We start from the raw sequence: 9920 nt of genomic DNA on the forward strand, positions 1-9920 counted from the left end.
TTTGCAAACCTTAAAGCACTGTATAAATATTAACTGTCATCATTATTACTGTCTAGCTCTTTGTATGATGGAAAGAATATAGGACTGGTGCTTAAAAAGGAGCTTAGAGATCATGTAGTCCAACCCCCTCATCTTTCTTACAGATGAAGAGATCCATTTCAAGAAAGGAAGTGAGTTGTCCAAAATACTGCTCGGTGTTTCAGAGAGCAGTTTTCAAAGAGAACACATGTATATCCATAAAACACAGACTGGATTCTTTAAGTGTAAATTTCCATTTTTTGATTCCAACTCTCCAGGACTTCTGCCACCTGGAAAATTTAAATTTCAGCCAGTAGATAAGTCCTCATTTCACCTTCTTTTTGAGTCTCAAAATGCAGAGCAGTCTGATTTGAAGTCCTGTAAGGCTGATACTCACAGGTATGGAGTCATCAGCTCTAGGCCTGTCATAAGAAAAGAGTACAAGTGATTAATTTCCATGGGAATTTCTTGTCCCCTATCATATTAACAGTATGCAGACACACACCAGCACACTCTGTGAGGTCTCTGCATTTTATAGTGAAAGAACCCACACTAAATAGCAGACCTTTGGAGGGTAATCATTTTTGCCTTGAATAAATAAAACTGCATTTCCACATCTATGGATACACAATCACTTCCACAGTAGCAATCTAAGCATTGTTGCCCTGTCTGTCCATGAAATACCCATATTTAACTTTGGAATTTCAACCAAAAGCATAGGAAAAAGAGATAAAAAGATTCCCAAAATTTAGGTCCATGATGCTTAGTTTGAATCTTTTGAGATGCATGTGGCTGAATCTTTCCTGTTCAGCTTGCACGTCTCTGTGATACATAAATTCTATATTTTCATATTCATTCAATTCCAGGAACATTATATGCTATATTGAGAATCAATGTGATATAATTGATAGACTGTTTTGAAATCATGAAGTCTCAATTTCAAATACTACTTCTGACACATAGTGGATGTGTGACCATGGACAAGTCCTTTCACCTTTAGTGCCCTGGGCAACTTTCTAAGGCTGTTGTGAAGTGCCCAACACTGGAGACTACCTCAATGGTGGAATCAAGCAATCAGCAAAGATTTATTAAGCATCTACTACGTGCCAAGTATTGTGCCAAGTGCTGGGTTACAAAAAGAGACAAAAGACAGTTCCTGTCCCCAAGAAGTTTACAATCTAATAGAGGAGACAACATGATTCAACAGAGGGAATTGGGATTAAAAGGGGTTGGGAAGGCTTCTTGTGGACGGGGGATTTTCCTTGGGACTTAAAGGAAGTCTATAGAGTCACTTGTCAGAATAGAGGAAGGAAAGGGTTCTACGCAAGTGGGAAAGCCAAAGAGAAAGTTGAGTGATGGAGTGTTTTGTTTATGGAGCAGTCAGGATGCCTGTCCCTGGGATTGGAAGAATAGCTGCCAGGGAGTATAGTGTAAGAGAGGAGAGGGCTAGTTTATGAAGGATTTTGAATACCAAACAGAGGATTTTGTATTTGCTCCTAGTAAGGACATAGGATTATCTCTTTGCTGCAAAGCCAGAGAAGGAAGTCCTACAAGGCAGTAGCAGGCTCACTAACTGAAACAGGTATATTAAAATAATGGGTAAAACCTATAATTAAAACAAAACAACAGTTTATTTTAAGGTAAGGGAAGAAGGAGAGGGAATTGGGAAGATCTTTTCTTAAACCCCAAACAAAATTGCTAAACCCCACTATCTAATAATTTTCACTACCTACAAATCTAACTAACTACTAATTAAATTTACCCCCCCACCCCCTTAGTTATAAATTTGGGAAGACTTGAAGGTTACAGGAACAAGGGCCAAAAGGGAGATCTCACTGAAAGATGACTTCACCAGCTATTGTAGGATACACATACACAGGTTTCACAGGACCAGGTTAGACCAAAGGAAAGCCACAGGAAGAGAGTATAACTATCCCACTAGGTCCATCCTAGAAGAGTAGAAAATCCTCAACCTCCTGCTTTCTCCAACTGTTAGGAAAAGCAACATCCTGCCACTCTCCAATGTTCTGGAACCTTTTGGCTCTCAGAGTTGCTCCTGCCTGTAGGACTTCCTTCTCCTGCTTTGCAGCAAAGAGCTAATCCTATATCCTTACAACACTAGAGACAATAGGAAGCCCCTAGAATTTATTGAGTAGTGAAATGACAGGATCAGATTGGCACTAGAGGAAAATCACCTTAGTGGTTGAAAGGAGGATGGATTGGAGTGTGGAGAAACTTGAGGCAGGAAGATCCATTGGCCAGCTGTTGCAGGAGTGCAGACTGAACTCTTCAGAGGTGGTGTCAGATGACAGAAGGGTATGTATCTGAAGGATGTCCTAGAGACTTAACATCTGGATATTGGGGATTAGAGACAGTGAAGATCCTAGATCTTTCCCTTCCCCACACAAATACAAATATGATTTAGATTATAGATATAACTATGAGAGTTGTATAATGGGTTAACCTTAGTATCACAAAGACTAGATTCAAGTATTTTCTTTGATATACAATGGCTGTGACCCTAGGAAAGTCACTTAACTCTTGGTGTCCCCAGGAGATCTTTGAAGCTTCCTAACTCTATAAGTTATGGAAAAATTAATAATCTATATGGAAGCACATTCCATTCTAGGATCCACCGAGTGATGAAATCCTGTCTAGTTCAAACCCTTTCATACAAAATTCAACATTTATATGTTTTAGTTACATCTACCATATATATGTAATATATATTTTAAAAGAAAGAAATACAAAAATGAAGAAATAAAGCCTTGCCTATAAAGTTAAAGATCTTCCAACAAACCTACATTTTTCTTCTTGATCTGGTAACTCATTTCAATACAAAAGTTGTCTTGAAATCCAGAAATGTGTGATGGCAAACAAGCAAGACACAAAGAAATAATTGTATAATCACATCATGGCTCATTTCTCTCTCTGTGTTGGAAATATGAATTGAAAATTTAGTTAATCAATATACATTCAACCTCTAATTTTGAATCTGTTTTAGAATTGCAGTATTTCAGAGTTGGGAGGAATCTGAGAGGTTTTTTAGTGCACCCTAAACCTGTAAAATCCCTGAGCAATAATCATCCCCCTCTAATTTGTTTATAGTATCACCCTTTATTTCTAAATGAGATTTCTCTTTCTCTCTCTTGATGTTGAGATTTATTGGTAGTATAGAGAGATGCTGATATTTACTCTTGAATCCATTAGAGATGAGAGATCCATTTTCCAGTTAGGGGTGACTCATTTATATACTGAACCACTAGCCCATTCCATTTTTAGACAGGGTAACTATTAAGGAGGAAGCATTGCACAGGAGGAAGAATGAGGTCTTTAAGGATGAAGAACTTCAAACTGGGACTAGGAAACTTCCTATATACATGGCCTTGGGCAAGTAATTTTGCTTTTCTAAGAATGACATCTGTAGAATGAGAAGGTTGGCCTAGATGATCTCTAAGGATTGTTCTAGGTATATGATTCTAGAAGGTTTTTCTTTACAATAACTTACATTGTTTCTTGCCTTTGACTCTGTAACTCTCTCCTTTTCCTCTCCTAACAAGCGTTATAATCCTAACTATGTGATAAACAGTAATAACTCAAATTCCAATATCATGTAGGCTTAACTATGTTGATATATCAATAAATATATTGATAATAATAGTGAACATTTACATATTGCTGTAAGTTTTTAAAAAAAGTTTTACAAATATCTCAGTTGATCTTTACAACTATTCTGGGAGGTAGGTGCTATTATTATCCTCATTTTACAGATGGAGAAACTGAGGCAGAGATTAAATGAATTGGCTAGTGTGAGACAACTAGTTAGTATTAAGGTCATATTTGTACTCTACCTTCCCAACTCCTGTCCTGATGCTCTATGCACTGTGGTGCCACCTAACTGAAAGGGAAACAAAGTAGCTTGTGAGTTATCTATGACCCTTCTCTTCCCATTATATTCCAACATATATCAATTAATTACCACACCTTGTCAACTCCATTATATTGATATCTCCTTTATCCTATCACTTCTCTTTACTATTTATAAACAATATCCAGTTTAGACTCTGATCATCTCTTACCTGTACTCTTTAAAAAAATTATATGAAAGCGATTGATATATGTCCTTCATGGAGGAAATAAGGTGAAGAATGGCCTTCTTCCATCTGTATTCAGACTCCATCAGTTCCTTCTATGGTGGTTGATAGTCTTTTTCATCATTAGTTCCTTGGAGTTGTCCTGGATTCACTTCTTGTTGATAATAGTCATTCACAGCTGATCAGTGTACTTCATTGTTGTTACTATGTCCAACATTCTCCTGGTCCTGCCCACTTCACTTTGTATCACTTCATATGTCTTTTTAGGTATTTATGTGATCATTTTGTTTATCATTTCTTATGGCACAAGAGTATTCCATTACAATCTTATAATTTGTTCAGCCATTCTCCAGCTGATGAACATCCCTTCAGTTTCCAGTTCTTTGCCACCACAAAAAGAGCTATTATAAATGTTTTTGTTCAAGTAGTTCCCTTTCCCCTATCCTTTAATCTCTTTGGGATAAAGACCTAGTAGTAGTATTGATGGATGAAAGGGTATACACAATTTCATAGTCCTTTGAGTATGGTTCCAGGTTGCTCTCTAGAATGGGCGGATCAGTTCACAGCTTCATGAATAGTGTATTAATGTCCCAATTTTCCCACATTGCCTCAAACATTTATCATTTTTCTTTTTTTGTCATAATTGCCAGTCTTATAGGTGTGAGGTGGCACTTCAGAATTCTTCTAATTTGAATTTCTTTAATCATGATTTAGAGGAACAAAGGATAGAGAGCCAAGTCTGGAGACTAGGGGACCTGGGTTCCCATCTGTCCTCAGATACTTCCTAGCTATTTGACCTTGAGCAAATCACTTAACCTTAGTTGTCTAGCATTTCCTGCTCTACTGCCTTGGAATTTAGGCATAGTATTGATTTTAAGACAAAGTAAAGGTTTAAAAAAATAGAGATTTGGAGCATTTTTTTATTTGAACTCAAGATAGTTTTAATTTCTTTGTCTGAGAATTGGCTGTTCATATCCACTGACCATTTGTTAATTGGGGAATGCTTAATATTCTTATAAATTTCATCCAATTCTCTGGATATTTGAGAAATGAGGGCATCAGAAATACGTGCTATAAAATTTCCCCCATTTTATACTTTGACTTGTAATTTCAGTTGCATTGGTTTTACTTGTGCAATATATTTTTAATTTAATGTAGTCTAAGATATTTTACATCTCATAATATTTTCTTTCTTATTTGGACAAAAGATAAGTAACAGACTGACTATTGTAAACCTTAAAATTTCTTTGACTTATGAACCAATATATTGGAACCAATAGACAGTATTAATTCTAAGATAGAAGGTAAGTAAAAAAAAATGAGGCAGAGGTCAGCCCCCCAACAACTCCCCTCCCCCCACCCTCCACCCCCACCCAGACAGGTGAGGGAGGAAGAACTCCCACTGGACTGCTGGGCAGGGACAAGTGATAAGAGGAGCATGTGGAGGAGAGGAGAGTGGCCCCAGTGCTCTGCTCTCCTCCAGCTCTGCTCCCCTTCAGCTATGTGTGTGTGTGTGATGCTGTGAGCTATGCTCAAACCTAGTTCCTCTCCAACCATGGGAATCACTTTCACCACATACTCAACAGGCTCCAGAGAAGGGAGGAAGTGCTCCCATTGGATTCTTGGATAGAGGGTTGGGTGAAATGAGGAAAGTCCTCAGGCATATGGAGAGGGGTAGGAGAACAGCTCCAACCCAGTCCCTCTGGCTTTCTAGTAATGAACTCTGGACAGCTGCTGTAGGAGTGCCCACAGAGAGGGCTCTGTGTGCCTTATGGTCATTATGACATATACTAGAGTGTTGGGGGAAAAGAGAAGAGGGAAAAGTGAGATGTGTGGGTTGTGCCTGGTACATTGTAAAGGAGCTTAATAAATGCTGTTGATTGATTGGTTGGCTTATTGATTAAAATTAGACTAGGCAAGGGAGAGATGACTCAAAGATAATACTAAACATTAAAATATGGCAGACTAGATGAAACATGGTGTCATTGACAGAAGCAGTTAAATTGGAAGGCTTTAAGCAGTGGATGAAAAAGTAAATGTAACACAGAACTTACTAATAATTCAAGCAATCCAATAATGGCTACCTCCTGAGTGGATTAACTCTTTCCTGTTCAAGTAGAAGCAGGGTAATCATGGGTCAGGAATGTGGAAGAGAGAAGATGAGGGTGGGTGTAGAACTAATTGGTATAGTAGATAGAATGCTGGGCATGGAGTAAAAAAGACATGTCTTCCTAAATTCAAATTTGGCTTCAAACACTAACTTGTGATCCTGGGCAAGCCACTTAATCCCTTTTTGCCTCAGTTTCCTTATTTGTAAAAGGAGCTGGAGTAGGAAATGGGAATTCCCTCTAATATCTTCACCAAGAAAACCACAAGTGGGGTTACAAAGAATCAGACAAACTGAAAAGACTGAACAACTACAGATCTGGATGACTTCTAAGGTCCCTTGCATGTCTAAGATTCTATGATAATTGCAGTCCTTAAACTATCTCAGCAGTACCTTAGCCTGCCAACCATCTTTATTGATTATTGTTTACTTCTTGTAGCTATCACAACTATTCTGTCCTTCTCTCTCTCTCTCTGTCTCTCTCTCTCTCTCTCTCTCTCTCTCTCTCTCTCTCTCTCTCTCTTTCTTTCTCTCTCTCTCTCTCTCTCTCTTTTTCTCTCTCTCTCTGTCATTCCTCCCCCCCCCCATTTATTTCTATCTCTGTCTCCTCATGCCCCTTTTTGTTGGGTTAGGGACTGTGTATGGAGATGAATAGAGGAAAATGGTAGTAGAGAGAGGAAAGAGGACTGGGCTATGGAGACTTCAGCATGGGTAAAATAAGGAAAGGTTAGATGGCTGGAGGTAAAGAAGATAAGTGAATATATGGGAAAGAAAGAAAATGGGTATTTCTGTTCCAGTTTCTGTACAATATATGGAGGGAAAAGTCCTTATCCAAATCATTACACTCACTCCTGTTACTAAATACTCCGTCCTTTCTGAATTCACTCAAGATTAGGAGAGTCAATTCTCTAAAGATGTAAGTAGATTCTTATTCCTTTTCTGCTTTACGTTAATTACCCTTCCTGATTTATTTTCTGGTTTCTCAATCAGTTGGCACTGAACTATTTACTACCTTTGACAGGTCTAGGAGTATGGTATGTGCGTTCCTCACATATGGTTGTGATAGCTGGTGGGATAGTAATGAACCAACAGCTGCTAATCACCTTTGTGCAGCGCTACCAAACAAACAAAGAACCCCAAACAAGAAACACACAAGACTCAGAAACCCTTACACAAAATTTCCAAATCAGAAGAGAATAAAACCCCGCTCCTGAATTCCACTATTTTCTTTCCTTTTAATAAGAGGCTGGAAATGTCAGTCAGTGATTATGTCAGCAGGTGCCCAGACTTCAAAGTGGGCACCTGTCACCAGAAAGATAATTGACTTTATTCAACCAATTGTCTCCCTGTTGTAATCAAGCCATTTCATTCAAATAGATTTTTCAAACTGTTCTCTAGAGTAGGAGGCAGGAGTGGGGAGGACTAGCAGTGGGGGAAGCAATGGTAATGGCATTGAAATTACCTTTGAGAATGAGAGGCGGGAAGAAGGAGCTTGGGAAACAGGGGTAGTGAGAGAGAAGCTGTCAGTTAGTCTGAAGCTAGTCTCTAGCTCAGCAGAGGATTTGTAGGTGGAATAACCAAACAATCATTAGGGAGAGGGGGAGAAAAAATGTTCAGTTTCTTTTCTGATTCAAGTGCATGTTTATTTATTTTGCCTTCTGGCTGCAAACATACACTCTTCAGCCTACACAATGTTTTCTGAAGCAATTGGCCTGAAGGGACAGAGGCTGAGTGAATCTATTAGTACATAAAACACTCATTTTCTACCCCTGTAGTCTGAAGTTAAGAGCAATCTTGGCGGAGGTGATTAGGGATGAGAATGGGGAGAGGGAAAGGGGTCTTGGTCTTTCAAAAAGGGATAATTTCTTATTACTAAAAAGGCTTCTCATCAAGTTGGCAGTCATGTGGAGAAGGAAAAGTGTTTGAACTAGTTGGGAGCCCTAGGCAGTGGTGGAATTCAGAGGAAGGTTTCAATTCAACACAGTGTAAAGAGAAAGCAGCCCTGTATTCGTGGAATTAAAAAAACAAAACAAAACAGCCCCACCAACCAGTAATGCACTGGAATGAAATGATTTCTTATGGTCTGTTAGAGAAATGTGAGTTCTGAGTTTATCCTTACATACCCAGTGTGTGTGTGTGTGTGTGTTTCAACATTTTTGTTGATTTGGTTTGTGGATTGAAGGATCAAGTACCAAACCAGATGTTGATTTTAAAAAGTTTACATATCAGAATTACTCAAAATGAAGATGGATTAGGAAATGCTAGTCTTGGCTTTTCAGTTACTCATCCTACATTAGGTAAGTCTCTTCCTTTTTTCCTTCAGGTTCCTTATCTAGAAAATGAAGGAAATGGGCCAGTTGGTTTCAGAAATCCTTTTCAGTTCTATGAAAAGCAATTTCTAAATTCATAATTCATACTTCTATTTGTAGCTTTTACTCTCCTCCCCTCAAAAAAAAAGAAAAAGGAAGACTATGAATTGAATATAGCTGTCAATCTGTAACAGTATTAATTACACCTGTGTGTGTGAAACAATTTGAGACCTGTGAAATTCAGACTTGCTTGTGGAAGCACAAAGATGTTATCCTTTATTAACGAGAGCTAATGACTTTGGTGATGGGAGATTATAGAGGAAACGAATGTTATTAGAATCTATAATAGAAAAATTACTTTACAGACACCATCTTCAAACTCCAAGAGCAGTTAAAGGGTTCTGAGCTCATGTGTTTAGAAATGTGTTTGTTATCCACTGTGAGGCAAGACATGAAGCCTGCTGGGACATCAAGAAGCTATTGAAATATGTTTAATTCTGGGACCAGCATAGCGAGGTCTTAGAATGGGGCACACAGCAAGAGAAGTCGGATGACAGATTGGTTTTAGCCTTATCCACACAAACCTACTTAACCAAGAAGTATTCCTGGGAAGATAAGAGTAGAAATGTCAGCTGCTCAGAGCTGCCCATGATGATTTACACACCAGATTATTGGTCCACTGTAAAGTGTGAAGTGCAGAAGCTTGTGACTGCAATAAACCAAGCAATGTATAGAATCTTTCTGCTTGATTGCATGAGAAATGAAGAATTTGTCTTTTTCAAAAGGCCAGGAATGACAGATATACCAGAGGCAGTTTTATTGTGTGAAGTATAGGGTAGGTCACATAGCAAAGATGATGAGCAAGAGACAAACGGACTGGCTTACAGAGGAGATTTCACAGGACCTCAAATGACTGTTCATCCCACCAGGTTCTTGGTCTCCCTGTGCTTATTTGTTCAGACAGAAATGTAAATACTGAGCACATAATAATAATTTCTTGTATTTAGTGACTCTGGGATTTCAGTTGTGATGAGGCAGGCATTAATGAATGAATAAATGAATTTAAATGCAAACAGAAGGATTCTTATTAATAGGTCTAATGATTATTCTTTTCTACAGAAAAGATCAGCATCTACTGGGATAATATGTGGTATATTTAATATTTCAACTTATTTTCTACAATAGGTTGCATTGTGAGAAAATAGTTAAAGAGACTGGCAAGTGTTCAGTATAAATGTACATTAATTTATAAGTTCCTTGGGGGCAGGGAATGTCTTTTACTTCTGTTTCTATGCCTAGGGCTTAGCATCCTGCCCAGCATGTAGTTGTGCTTAATAAATGTTAATAGATGGATTCATTGTTGATTAAATACAAATAACAGTAAGCATCCTT

General features: G+C 38.2%; 1 long non-coding RNA gene across 2 annotated transcripts; it reads right to left on the minus strand.

Annotated features, from left to right (window-relative positions):
- Positions 1–253: 253 nt before the first annotated feature.
- LOC103094894 (uncharacterized) lies at positions 254–5831 on the minus strand. 2 transcript variants are annotated; one of them, XR_460507.3, is made up of 4 exons: positions 5692–5831; positions 2823–2949; positions 2214–2369; positions 254–440 (listed from the first exon to the last, which is right to left on the minus strand). It is a non-coding gene; the product is annotated as an uncharacterized LOC103094894 (long non-coding RNA). The 2 variants fall into 2 exon arrangements; XR_008913845.1 differs by lacking the exon at positions 5692–5831 and adding an exon at positions 3870–4137.
- Between the last annotated feature and the right edge of the window lie 4089 nt (positions 5832–9920).

The sequence above is a fragment of the Monodelphis domestica genome, chromosome 1, assembly GCF_027887165.1.
Source record: "Monodelphis domestica isolate mMonDom1 chromosome 1, mMonDom1.pri, whole genome shotgun sequence".
NCBI lineage: Eukaryota > Metazoa > Chordata > Mammalia > Didelphimorphia > Didelphidae > Monodelphis > Monodelphis domestica.